General features: G+C 35.4%; 1 non-coding gene across 1 annotated transcript; it reads right to left on the reverse strand.

The window, feature by feature from the left end:
• Window positions 1–12304: 12304 nt before the first annotated feature.
• Window positions 12305–12412, reverse strand: LOC130972558 (small nucleolar RNA R71). The gene has a single exon (XR_009083720.1). It is a non-coding gene; the product is annotated as a small nucleolar RNA R71 (small nucleolar RNA).
• Window positions 12413–14450: the final 2038 nt, after the last annotated feature.

A 14450-nucleotide genomic window follows, 5' to 3' on the forward strand; every position in this document is an offset into this window, starting at 1 on the left:
TCTTGGTTAGGGGTGCGAACCGGAATTTCTATCCTTATTGTCTTTTCCAAGTGTGATGGTAAAAGCTCATTGCTCTCACGTAGTTATCCTCTAACAAGTGAGAGAAAATTTAATGAAATAATTAACCTTAGCTCACAAGTCCTAGTCACTTCGTAGAGAAGAACTAAAGTTGGTGAGTTTCAAGCTAATTAGCAATATTCATTTACCAATCAACACTTGAATATGACAATTCAAGTGGTTCCAATCACTCAACCCCAACCAAGCAAGGAAATCTACTTCATGATATTGGATGACATTTTCTCAAACACTTGGTGAGAAAAGATAAAAGACATGATAATAAATAGGAAAATAATTAACAAGAATAAAATAAGCCATAACAATAGATATAAAAATAAATCAATGCATTAACAAAATTCAATCGTAATAAGATCCAAACATGAATTCAAGTAACGAAATGAAAAAAAGTAATTAAGGGATTAAAGAAGAAAACGATAAGAAAAAATGACTCCAAATGAAGGTTACTACAGCTTCTTTCTGGATCCAATTGGAAGTGAACTCAGAAAATCAAAAACCCTAGAGAGAAGTAGGAGTTTCTCTCACTAGAATTCAAAACTAATAAAAAACTAAAGTGAAAGTGAAGTGTAGTGTGTTCTCATTCTCAACTCTATCTCTGCCTCTAGTATGCATTTTCAAGCTTGAAATTGGGCCAAAATCAGCCCAAAAATCGTCTCCAGCGAATTTTGTTAATTGCAGCACGTGACGCTCGTCACGCGTATGCGTCAGCCACGCGTGTGTGTCGCTGGACTCTGCACAAGGTCATGCGTACGCATCAGTGGACAATGCCCCTGGTCACTTGTACGCATCAATGGAAAATGGCTTGATCACGCGTACGCCTCGGCCATGCGCGCGCATCGCTCCCAGCTCTCAAATCTTCAAATTCTTGTATTCCTTCCACTTTAGCATGCTTCCTCTTTATCCTCTATGCCATTCCTGCTCTATAAATCCTGTAATCACTTAACGCACATATCACGGCATCGAATGATAACAACAGAGGATTAAAAATTAATAATTTTAAGGCCTAAGAAGCATATTTTCAATCATAGCACAAAATTAGGAAGAAAACTTAAAAACATGCAATTTGCATGAATAAGTATGAGGATAGTTGACAAAACTCACTCAATTCAATCCAAAATATACCTTAAAATAGTGGTTTATCATATATCAACACCTAATCATGAATTAATATAATTAATTTTACTGGTCAGAAACAGAAACCAAAACTCATAACTACCCCACAATTAATACATTTTACATGTGTTATAATCCAAACTTGACACGTAATACCAGTATCGTATGTTTATTTTCAGCGTCCTCACCAGAAAATTTTCCTTCAAATAATAAACCACATGCTAAGAAGCTTGCTTGTTAGCAATCTTAGTTGTCTACATTGGGCCCACTATTTTGTAATGTATATATTTGTCCTCGGGTTTACGATTACCTATTTGAACTCATGTATGTGATGAGGATGCTATAAGATGTGAACTGTAACTGGCTTTTTGAGTTTTATACGTTAAAATTCTTGAAATTGGAGTGACATAGTTAGACTCTGTTTGACGAGTCAATTTCAAATATATAGAAAAATAACAAATAATATTTTGTGATAATAATATAATAATCCAGTCTAAAGTTTAACTGGTAAAGATTATTATCGGTATTCTCTAATCAGTACAGTGGCACTAGAACACTCTAGAAATATTCTAGAGTACAGATATTCATAATATACCAGTGTCATATATACTTGTAGCTTATATATTTTATCTAATAAAGTAGAAACATATGATAAAAATCATCTAGCTTTAATAATTATCTCTCAAATTTTACGTTATGACTAAGCTTCCTCCTTATCTCCCCTTTAATTGTCATCTCTCTCTCTTCATTTTTTTCATTTTCCAAGAGAATTCTAGAGAAAAAAAGGAGAAAAAACTCCATTGAAGCCTTCCTTGAAAGCCTCACCAAGGAGAGAACTAAAGCTTAACTTAAAAATCTAAATCGATTAAAAACTTTCTCTCATCTTTATCTTTATCCTCATACGAATTTCTCTAAGGTAAATTGAAGTATAACTGCCTTTTGAACTTCTTTAAGATTCAGCCGTATGAGGTTCATGAAGAAAACTTTATGTTCTTGATGTTTTTACTTAAAATGTCATATCTAAGAGTCTCAAGGAACAAAAAAATGCCATAAACAAACTTGAAAAAGGTGAAATAATTCCTCTATTTTCATGTATATGGTTCATTCCTTATGTACATGAAGGTGATGCTCATGTTTGATCTTGTTTCATCCATAAATAAACTTTATTCTAGGTGTTTTGGGAAGTTCAAAGTCTCACTTCTCAAGTATCAAGCTCAAAGGGTGAGTAAAATTTTCTTTTTTTTCATGATTAAATTTGGCCTTAAGAACTTCATTATGTTAAAAATTATTTTTGATTGAAATATATGAAGAATTTGGTGATAAAAAGCTTCCAGAAAGTGATTAAAAGGCTTGGAATCAAGGTAAGAGTTTGGTTAAAGCTAAAACCTTCATATATTTCTTAAAGCCCTAATTGATGTTGATGTTGATGTATGTTGTTGGTTGATGAAATTTGATGATGAATTGAATGTGTTGTATAATTGTTATTTAGGTGTATTAAATAATAATGAATGTTTGAGGCTTGAGTCTTCGACTGTATTACATAGTGATGCATCAATGTTTATGCTTTGAAAATAAAAGATCCAAAGACAAGAGTGGAAAGAATAAGGTAAAATCTATGAAAGAAAGCTTGGTGCACGAAATTGCAATCACACGTTTGCAATCACGCACAACTAACTAGCAAGTGCACTGGGTCGTCCAAGTAATACCTTACGTGAGTAAGGGTCGATCCCACGGAGATTGTCGGCTTGAAGCAAGCTATGGTTATCTTGTAACTCTTAGTCAGGATATCAATAATTCTCAGGTTTAATTGTGAAAAGTAGAAGAACATGAAATAAATACTTGTTTTGCAGTAATGGAGAACAGGTTGAGGTTTTGGAGATGCTCTATCTTCTGAATCTCTGCTTTCCTACTGTCTTCTTCTTCAAGCATGCAAGACTCCTTCCATGGCAAGCTGTATGTAGGGTTTCATCGTTGTCAATGGCTACCTCCCATCCTCTCAGTGAAAATGTTCAACGCACTCTATCACAGCACGGCTATTCATCTATCGGTTCTCAATCAGGTCGGAATAGAATCCAGTGATTCTTTTGTGTCTGTCACTAACGCCCAGCCTTCAGGAGTTTGAAGCTCGTCACAGTCATTCAATCTTTGAATCCTACTCAGAATACCACATACAAGGTTTAGACCTTCCGGATTCTCTTGAATGCCGCCATCAATTCTAGCTTATACCACGAAGATTCTGATTAAGGAATCCAAGAGATATCTACTCAATCTAAGGTAGAACGGAGGTGGTTGTCAGGCACACGTTCATAGGTGAGAATGATGATGAGTGTCACGGATCATCACATTCATCAGGTTTAGGAACAAGTGATATCTTAGAATAGAAGCAAGCATGATTGAATGAAAAACAGTAGTAATTGTATTAATCCATCAAGACACAGCAGAGCTCCTCACCCCCAACCATGGGGTTTAGAGACTCATGCCGTAGAAGATACAATAAGAAACGTGTAAAGTGTCATGAGGTCGAGATACAATGTCAAAAGGTCCTATTAATAGTGAACTAGTAACCTAGGATATACAGAAATGAGTAAATGACGTAAAAATCCACTTACGGGGTCCACTTGGTGTGTGCTTGGGCTGAGCATTGAAGCTTTCATGTGTAGAGACTTTTTCTGGAGTTAAATGCCAGCTTTTATGCCAGTTTGGGCGTTTAACTCCAATTTTTGTGCCAGTTCCGGCGTTAAACGCCGGGAATTCTGAAGCTGATTTGCAACGCCAGTTTGGGCCATCAAATATCGAGCAAAGTATAAACTATTATACATTGCTGGAAAGCCCAGGATGTCTACTTTCTAACACAATTGAGAGCGCACCAATTGAGCTTCTGTAGCTCCAGAAAATCTACTTCGAGTGCAGGGAGGTCAGAATCCAACAACATATGCAGTCCTTTTCAGCCTCTGAATCAGATTTTTGCTCAGGTCCCTCAATTTCAGCCAGAAAATACCTGAAATCACAGAAAAACACACAAACTCATAGTAAAGCCCAGAAAAGTGAATTTTAACTAAAATTTAATAAAAATATAATAAAAACTAACTAAAATATACTAAAAGCATACTAAAAATAATGCCAAAAAGCATATAAATTATCCGCTCATCAAAGCTTAAAATACTTGAGCATAAAGTTAAGAGTGATAAGAATTTAAGAAAACTGAATGAAGGCCAATTTGGCCAAGGAATAAATTTGAAGAGAAATATGCAAAAGGAGAGTTTTAAAGGTAAATGATTTTTTTTTAAGTATTCTTAGGTTGAAAATGTAAAGTGGAGTCATAAAAGGTAATGTGATATTTGTGAAAATATTTTGGAGGTTAAAAATATAAAGTGGAGTCATGAGGAATAATATGGTCTTTTGAAAAATGTTTAAGTTTAAATATGTAAAGTGGGGTTATAAGGGACAAAATAAAAATTTTAAAAATATTTAGGGGTAAAATGAGAATTTTAAAAATGTTCAATGATAAAATCAAAATTTTGAAAATGTTCAGAGGCAAAATAAAAATTTTGAAATACTCGGAAACAAAACTATAATTATGGAAAAGATCAAGGGCTTAATAGTCATTATGTAAAAGTATGAGAGTGAAATAGTAATTTAGACAATAAGGAATATAAGCATCTTTTTAGAAAAATGAGAGTAAAGATGTAATTTTATAAGAAAAGACATAAAAGTAATTTTCATAAAAGATTGAGATTAGAAAGATAATATAAAGATTAAAGGACATGAATATCATCTCATAAAAAGTTAAGATCATAACGGTAATTTAAGTATAGGAGGGCAAAAATATAATTTAAGACTAAGAATTCTAGAGCTCCTTTACATAACAAATTTAAGGTAGAGGTGAGGAACTAAGGGAAAATTAATTGATGACTAAAAGAGAAAAGAAAAAGTAATGAAAAAAAAGGGTAAATTGAGAACCGACAATCAGAAACTGATAAATAAGAAATGAGAAATAAGAACATAAAAGGATTAGTAGATGATTGAAAATGAAAAAGGTATCAGAGAAAAGAGAACTGAGAACTAATAAATAAGGAAGAAGGATTGAGAAATGAGAAATAAGAGCTGAGAGATAAAAAATGAGAATTGAGAACAGAAAAAGGTTAAATTGAGAATTGAAAGTCAACTAAATAGCTACGAACTACTTATACAATTGAGAACTGAAAATCATTTGATATGGCTACGACCATAAGATTTATGTAATTAAAGATTGAGAAGGATAAGAGGATAGTAAATGAGAATTGAATGCTTAATTGGGCATGGCCAATTGAAAATTTATATTCTACTTGTTCAGTGCCAAATGTATATGGAGACGGTCGCAATTGATACATTGTTTTCCAGATGTAAGCATATTTAGTGCAAACTGAAAGTCAACTGAAATTGGCTATGCCATAAGACTTAATACAATTTGAAAGTCTGACTAAATAGTTGCAGCCATAAGACTTATGCAACTAACACATCTGGAAAGTTATATCTAGGACTTGTACTCGGATAATGTCGGGAATGGGTAGAGAACCGACACATGAGCTCATGCCGTGCATAAAATAGACATGCATCATGATTTGTTTGTAGCATATTCTCTGTGATTTTCTATTGTGCTTGACTCTCTATTTTTGTGTTCTGTGATTTGTTTATATTTGTGTTTATGACTTATCTGTGATTATTGACTGTTACTGACTGACTGAGATGAGACTGATACTAATACAAAATGAGAATAAGTGATTGTAATAAATGCTATAAGAGAATATTAAGATTAGTTTATATTGAAAAAGGGAATAAAACAATTATGAGACGAAAGAAAGACAAAACCGAATAAGCTAGGATCGAGATTGATTACACGTAGGATTATTCCTATGCTAGCTTAGAGCCTTGTCCTAAAACTGATTAGTGAAACATTATCTTTCGTTAGTATCTTATTGAGAACTGTAGGTTTTTACCCGCTTTTTTTTACTGTTTTTACAAGTAGCCAATGAAAACGTTCGATGAGAAGACGGTGTTGCTCCTTTTTGTTACCTCCCAGACTTGGAATGGTATATATTTTTAAGACACGTGATGCTATGCAAGGAGCCTAGAGTGTCTCCCCTCTCTTTATTAGTATTTTTTTGGAGTAAGATTTTTCTAATCTAGATTTTAAACTAGAGGCTTTTTAAATGGTCAAGACTCAGAGTGTCACATGTATATAAGAGTCTGTATTAAATATTTTATGTAATGTGATATATGTTAAAGGAGTATGAGTCTGCTTCTTATGTGCGTACGATTAATGCTAATTTTACAATTTTACAGTATTAATCTAATGCCACGTGTAACTCTGCCTATGTTACACTTGCGATACATAGCCGGTCCCAAACTCGGATAAAGGAGGAGGGTTATATTAGGTCTTCGACAATCAACATAAAAACTTAGTCGAATCTTCATGACATGAATCAAAGACGTTATTGCGCTAAAGCTAGGTCCTTGCCCGGAAGCAACACGCTGTATGACTCGAGTACAGTGTCAAATGAGCAAGAGCCGCTACATCGATGCCCGGATGTAGTGTTAAATGAGCAAGGATTCTCGCGTTTTCGTGAAGGGACGAAGGTAAATAAGCTAGTTCACAAAGTAAAAGGTAAAGATCGAAACGACAGAAGATTGAGATTTGGGACATGGAACATTGGCACTCTAATAGGAAAATCCATGGAGGTGGTGGACACCATGACAAGGAGGAAGATTAACATTATGTGCCTACAAGAAACAAAATGGATTGGTGTGAAGGCTAGGGAGTTGGATACTTCCAGATTTAAACTTTGGTATTCAGGAAAGGTGAAAAATAGGAATGGGGTAGGTATTATTGTGGATAAGCAGTGGAAGAAAGACGTAGTAGATGTCAATAGGGTGGGAGATCGGATCATCTCTATCAAACTTGTGGTGGAAGGAGGTACTTTTCATGTGATTAGCGCCTATGCACTGCAAGTGGGTTCGGACGAACAACACAAAATAAGGTTTTGGTAGAATCTAGAGAGTTTGGTCCAAGACATACCTTCGGAAGATATATAATATTTTCTTAGGAGGAGATTTAAATGGCCATGTTGGAAGAGAAGTGACTAGGTATGAAAGTATTTATGGAGGCCATGGTTTCGGGGTGATCAATGCCGAGGGTAAAACTATTTTGAATTTTTCCTCAACCTTTGACCTTCTCATCGCAAATACATGTTTTAAAAAGAGAGAGAAACATCTTATAACCTATAAGAATGGCATGACAAGCTCTCAAATCGACTTCTTCTTATTGAGGAGAGTCGACCGAAAATTTTGCATTAATTGTAAAATTATCCCAGGAGAGAGTTTAACAACACAACATAGGATTCTCATCATAGATTTTTGCATTGAGCAAAAGTTGAGAAAAAGACATCATACAAAGAACCCAAGGACGAGGTGGTGGCAGATGAAAGGTGAGGAACAAAGAAGCTTCCTAAGACGGGTAGGAGAAGAGGCAAAGTGGGATGGGAATGGAAGCGCGGAGGAGATGTGGAGGGAGATGGCAGAAGTTATTAGAAGAATAGCAAAAGAAAGTTTTGGTGAATCTAAAGGGATAGGACCAAGAGACAAGTAATCCTAGTGGTGGAATGCGAGTGTACAAGAAAAGATAAAGGTAAAAAGGGAGTGCTTTAAAGAGTGGTTTTTGTGCCACAATGAAGATAATTGGGAAAAATATAAGGCAGCTAAGAAAGAGACAAAAGTGGCTGTAGGTGAAGCAAGAACAAGAACATATGAGGGTCTCTACTAGTCTTTAGGCACAAAAGAAGGAGAAAAAGGTATATATTGAATCCCAAAGAACCGTGAAAGAAGAATGAGATATTTGGAGCAGGTTAAATGCATAAAGAATAAAGACGGAGAGGTGTTGGTTCAAGAGGAGAAGATTAATGAAAGGTAGAAGAGCTACTTCTATGAGTATTTAATGAAGGGCATAAGACTCTTTCGAGCCTTGGTCAGTTATACACAAGGGAAGAAGATCAAAACTTTAACTACTACCGAATGATTCGAGACTTTGAGGTAAAAGAGGCTCTAAAGCAGATGAAAAATAGTAGAGTGGTAGGACCGGATAATATCCCGATTGAAGTTTGGAAAGGACTTGGAGAAAAAGGTATCAATTAGTTAACCAAACTTTTTAATGAGATTTTAAGGTTAAAAAAGATGCTTGATGAGTAGAGAAAGAGCACCTTGGTACCTATCTACAAGAATAAGGGGGATATACAAAGTTGCAGAAACTATAGAGGGATCAAACTCATGAGCCATACCCTAAAGTTAAAGGAAAGGGTGATAGAACGATGGTTGAAAAAAGAGACACAAGTAACAGAGAACCAATTTGGTTTTATGTTAGGCAGATCTACCACCGAAGCAATTACCTGTTAAGAAGGATGATGGAGAGGTATCGTAGTAATAAAAGGGATCTACATATGGCATTTATTAATTTGGAAAAAGCATACGATAGGGTGCCAATGGTGGTCTTATGGAAGGTTTTAGAAAAGAAGAGAGTAAGGATTGCATATATTCGTGCAATTAAAGACATGTATGATGGGGCCATTGATGAGCGGATAATTTATACGCTTTTTGGCATTATTTTAGGTAGTTTTTAGTAGGATCTAGCTACTTTTAGGGATGTTTTTATTAGTTTCTATGCAAAATTCATATTTTTGGACTTTACTATGAGTTTGTGTGTTTTTCTGTGATTTCAGATATTTTCTAGCTGAAATTGAGGGACCTGAGCAAAAATCTGATTCAGGCTGAAAAAGGACTGTTGATGTTGTTGGATTCTGACCTCCCTGCACTAGAAATGGATTTTTTGGGTCTATATAACTTCAAATGAAGTTCTCTTAATTGCGTTGGAAAGTAGACATCTAGGGCTTTCCATCAATATATAATAGTCCATACTTTATTCGAGTTTAGACAACGAAAAATGGCATTCAACGCCAGATCCATGCTGCATTCTGGAGTAAAACGCCAGAAACACGTCACAAACCAGAGTTAAACGCCAAAAACACGTTACAACTTGGAGTTTAACCCCAAGAGAAGCCTCTACACGTGTAAAGCTCAAGCTCAGTCCAAGGACACACCAAAGTGGGCCCCGAAAGTGGATTTCTGCACTTAGACTTATTTCTGTAAACCCTAGTAACTAGTTTAGTATAAATAGAACTTTTCACTATTGTATTCGAAGTCTTTCGATGGATCTTTAATCAGTGTATGTGATTTTAGACCTTCATGGGAGCTGGCCATTCGGCCATGCCTGGACCATCACTTATGTATTTTCAACTGTGGAGCTCTGCTGTACCTCGAGTATTAATGTAATTACTATTATTCTTCTATTCAATTTAGCTTATTCTTATTCTAAGATATTCGCTGCACTTCAACATGATGAATGTGATGATCTGTGACACTCATCATCATTCTCACCTATGAACGCATTCCTGACAACCACTTCCGTTCTACCTTAGATTGAGCGCGTATCTCTTGGATTCCTTAATCAGAATCTTCGTGGTATAAGCTAGAATTATTGGTGGCCATTCCTAAGATCCGGAAAGTCTAAACCTTGTCTGTGGTATTCTGAGTAGGATCTGAGATGGGATGACTGTGACGAGCTTCAAACTCGCGAGTGTTGGGCGTAGTGACAGACGCAAAAGGATCAATGGATCCTATTCCAACATGATCGAGAACCGACAGATGATTAGCCGTGCAGTGACAGCGCATTTGGCCATTTTCACTGAGAGGACGGGAGATAGCCATTGACAACGGTGAAACTCGAACATACAGCTTGCCATGGAAAGGAGTAAGAATGATTGGATGAAAGCAGTAGGAAAGCAGAGATTCAGAAAGAACATAGTATCTTCATGCGCTTATCTGAAATTCCCACCAATGAATTACATAAGTATCTCTATCTTTATTTTATGCTTTATTTATCTCTATATTCGAAAACCATTATAACCATTAGAATCCGCTTGATTGAGATTTACAAGATGACCATAGCTTGCTTCATACCAACAATCTCCGTGGTATCGACCCTTACTCACGTAAGGTTTATTACTTGGACGACCCAGTGCACTTGCTGGTTAGTTGTGCGAAGTTGTGACAAAGTGTGATTCACGTTTGAGAGCTCCAAGTCTTTGGCGCCATTGTTGATGATCACAATTTCGTGCACCAAGTTTATGGCGCCATTGCCGGGGATTGTTTGAGTTTGGACAACTGACGGTTCATCTTGTTGCTCAGATTAGGTAATTTTCTTCTTATTTTGTTTTTCAAAAAGTTTTCAAAAATTTTTCAAAAATTTTTTCTTTGTTTTGGTTTTTCAAAAAAATAATTTTTGAAAAAAATATAAATACAAAAAAAATTTATAAAATCATAAAATCAAAAATATTTTTGTGTTTCTTGTTTGAGTCTAGTGTCAATTTCTAAGTTTGATATCTTGCATGTTTTTCTTTTCTTGAAAATTTTTCAAAAATAAGTCTTGATGTTCATCTTGATCTTCAAAGTGTTCTTGGTGTTCATCTTGACATTTATAGTGTTCTTGCATGCATCATTGGTTTTGATCCAAAATTTTCATGTTTTGGGTCATATTGTGTTTTTCTCTCTCATCATTAAAAATTAAAAAAAAAATCAAAAAAATATCTTTTCCTTCTTTTACTCATAATTTTTGAAATCTTTAGGTTGACTTAGTTAAAAATTTTTAAAATAAGTTGTTTCTTGTTAGTCAAGTCAAGATTTCAATTTTAAAAATCCTATCTTTTCAAAATCGTTTTCAAAAATCAAATCTTTTTTTATTTTTCTTATTAGTTTTCGAAAATTTTAAAAAGTAATTTCAAAATCTTTTTCTTAATTTCATTTCAAAATTTCGAAAACTTTACTAACAATTAATGTGATTGATTAAAAAATTTGAAGTTTGTTACTTTCTTGTTAAGAAAGGTTCAATCTTTAAATTCTATAATTATATCTTTTAGTTTCTTGTTAGTCAAGTAATCAATTTTAATTTTAAAAATCAAATCTTTTCCAAAATATCTTTTTCAATCATATCGTTTTCAAAACATCTTTTTCAAATCATATCTTTTTCAAAATCAATTTCAAAATCTTTTCCAACTTCTTATCTTTTCAAAATTGATTTTTAAATCTTTTTCAACTAACTAATTACCCTTTTGTTTGTTTCTTATCTTTTTCAAAACCACCTAACTACTTTTCTCTCTCTAATTTTTGAAAATTCCTCACCCTTTTTCAAAATTCTTTTTACTTAACTAATTGTTTCAAATTTTAATTTTAATTTTATCTCTTCTCTTAATTTTCGAAAATCACTAACTATTTTTCAAAACAATTTTCGAAAACTCTTCTCTCTCATCTCTTTCTATTTATTTATTCATTTACTAACACTTCTCTTCATCTTAAAATTCGAACCCTATCTTCTCTTCTGTGTTCGAATTTTTCTCTTATTTATTCTTATTCTTCTTTTCCTCTACTCACATAAAGGAATCTCTATACTGTGACATAGAGGATTCCTCTTCTTTTCTGTTCTCTTCTTTTTCATATGAGCAGGAGCAAGGATAAGGACATTCTTGTTGAAGTAGATCCTGAACCTGAAAGGACTCTGAAGAAGAAGCTAAGAGAAGCTAAAGCACAACAATTCAGAGAAAACATTACAGAGAATCTCGAAAAAGAAAGAGACATGGCCGAACCCAATAACAATGGTGGAAGCGCAAGGAGGATGCTTGGTGATTATACTACACCTATTTCCAATTTTTATGGAAGAAGTATCTCAATCCCTGCCATTGGAGCAAACAATTTTGACCTGAAGCCTCAACTAGTTGCTCTAATGCAACAGAACTGCAAGTTTCATAGACTTCTATCAGAAGATCCCTATCAGTTTTTAACTGAATTCTTGCAGATCTGTGATACTGTTAAGACTAATGGAGTAGATCCTAAAGTCTACAGGCTCATGCTTTTCCCTTTCGTTGTAAGAGACAGGGCTAGAACATGGTTGGACTCACAACCTAAAGATAGCCTGGACTCTTGAGATAAGCTGGTCACTGCCTTCTTGGCCAAGTTCTTTCCTCCTCAAAAGCTGAGCAAGCTTAGAGTGGATGTTCAGACCTTCAAGCAAAAAGATGGTGAATCCCTCTATGAAGCTTGGGAAAGATACAAGTAGTTGACCAAAAAGTGTCCTTCTGACATGCTTTCAGAGTGGACAATTTTGGATATATTCTATGATGGTCTATCTGAGTTCTCTAAGATGTCACTAGACCATTCTGCAGGTGGATCCATTCACCTAAAGAAAACGCCTGCAGAAGCTCAAGAACTTATTGACATGGTTACAAATAACCAGTTCATGTACACTTCTGAAAGGAATCCTGTGAATAATAGGATGCCTCAGAGGAAGGGAGTTCTTGAAATTGATGCTCTGAATGCCATATTGGCTCAGAATAAAATGTTGACTCAACAAGTCAACATGATTTCTCAGAGTCTGAATAGATGGCAAAATGCATCCAACAGTACTAAAGAGGCATCTTCTGAAGAAGAAGCTTATGATCCTGAGAACCCTGCAATGGCAGAGGTGAATTACATGGGTGAACCTTATGGAAACACCTATAATTTCTCATAGAGAAATCATCCAAATTTCTCATGGAAGGATCAACAAAAGCCCCAACAAGGCTTTAATAATGGTGGAAGAAATAGGCTTAGCAATAGCAAGCCTTTTCCATCATCCTCTCAGCAACAGACAGAGAATTTTGAGCAGAGCCCCTCTAGCTTAGCAAACATAGTCTCTGATCTATCTAAGGCCACTCTAAGTTTCATGAGTGAAACAAGGTCCTCTATTAGAAATTTGGAGGCACAAGTGGGTCAGCTGAGTAAGAAAATTACTGAAACTCCTCCTAGTACTCTCCCAAGCAATACAGAAGAGAATCCAAAAAGAGAGTGCAAGGCCATTGATATAATCAAAATGGCCGAATCCAAAGAGGAAGGGGAGGACGTGAATCCCAATGAGGAAGACCTCATGGGACGTCCTCCAGACAGAAAGGAGTTCCCTATTGAGGACATAAAGGAATCTGAGGCTCATATAGAGACCATAGAGATTCCATTAAACTTCTTTCTACCATTCATGAGCTCTGAGAACTATTTTTCCTCTGAAGAGGATGAAGATGTAACTGAAGAGCAAGTTGCTCAATATCTAGGAGCCATCATGAAGCTGAATGCCAAGTTGTTTGGTAATGAGACTTGGGAAGATGAACCTCCCTTGCTCATTAGTGAACTAAATACATGGGTTCAGCAAAATTTACCTCAAAAGAAACAAGATCCTGGTAAATTCTTAATACCTTATACCATAGGCACCATGACCTTTGAGAAGGCTCTATGTGACCTGGGGTCAGGTATAAATCTTATGCCACTCTCTGTAATGGAGAAACTGGGGATCTTTGAGGTACAAGCCGCAAGAATCTCATTAGAAATGGCAGACAAGTCAATAAAACAAGCTTATGGATTGGTAGAGACGTGTTGGTAAAGGTTAAAGGCCTTTACATCCCTGCTGATTTCATAATCTTAGACAGTGGGAAGGATGAGAATGAATTCATCATTCTTGGAACACCCTTCCTAGCCACAGCAAAAGCTGTGATTGATGTTGTCAGAGGTGAACTAGTCCTTCAATTGAATGGGGACTACCTTGTGTTTAAAGCTCAAGGTTATCCTTCTGTAAATATGGAAAAGAGGCACGACAAGCTTCTCTCAATACAGAGTCAAACAAAGCCCCCACAATCAAACTCTAAGTTTGGTGTTGGGAGGCCACAACCAAACTCTAAGTTTGGTGTTGAACCCCCATATTCAAACTCTAAGTTTGGTGTTAGGAGGTCCCAACAATGCTCTGAACATCTGTGAAGCTCCATGAGAGCTCACTGTCAAGCTATTGACATTAAAGAAGCACTTATTGGGAGGCAACCCAATTTTTATTTATCTATATTTCTATTGTTCTTTTATGTTTTATTTGGTTTATGATCATGTGGAGTCACAAAACAATTGCAAAAATTAAAAACAGAATCAAAAATAGTAGAAGAAAAAGTACACCCTAAAGGAAGAGCTGTCTGGCATTTAAACGCCAGAAACAAGCATCTGTCTGGCGTTTAACACCAGAAATAAGCACCAAGCTGGCGTTTAACGCCAGAAACAAGCATTAGGCTGGCATTAAACACCAGAAACAAGCTACATTTGGATGTTTAACGCTAGAA

The sequence above is a fragment of the Arachis stenosperma genome, chromosome 3 (genome assembly GCF_014773155.1).
Source record: "Arachis stenosperma cultivar V10309 chromosome 3, arast.V10309.gnm1.PFL2, whole genome shotgun sequence".
In the NCBI taxonomy this organism is placed as follows: Eukaryota; Viridiplantae; Streptophyta; class Magnoliopsida; order Fabales; family Fabaceae; genus Arachis; species Arachis stenosperma.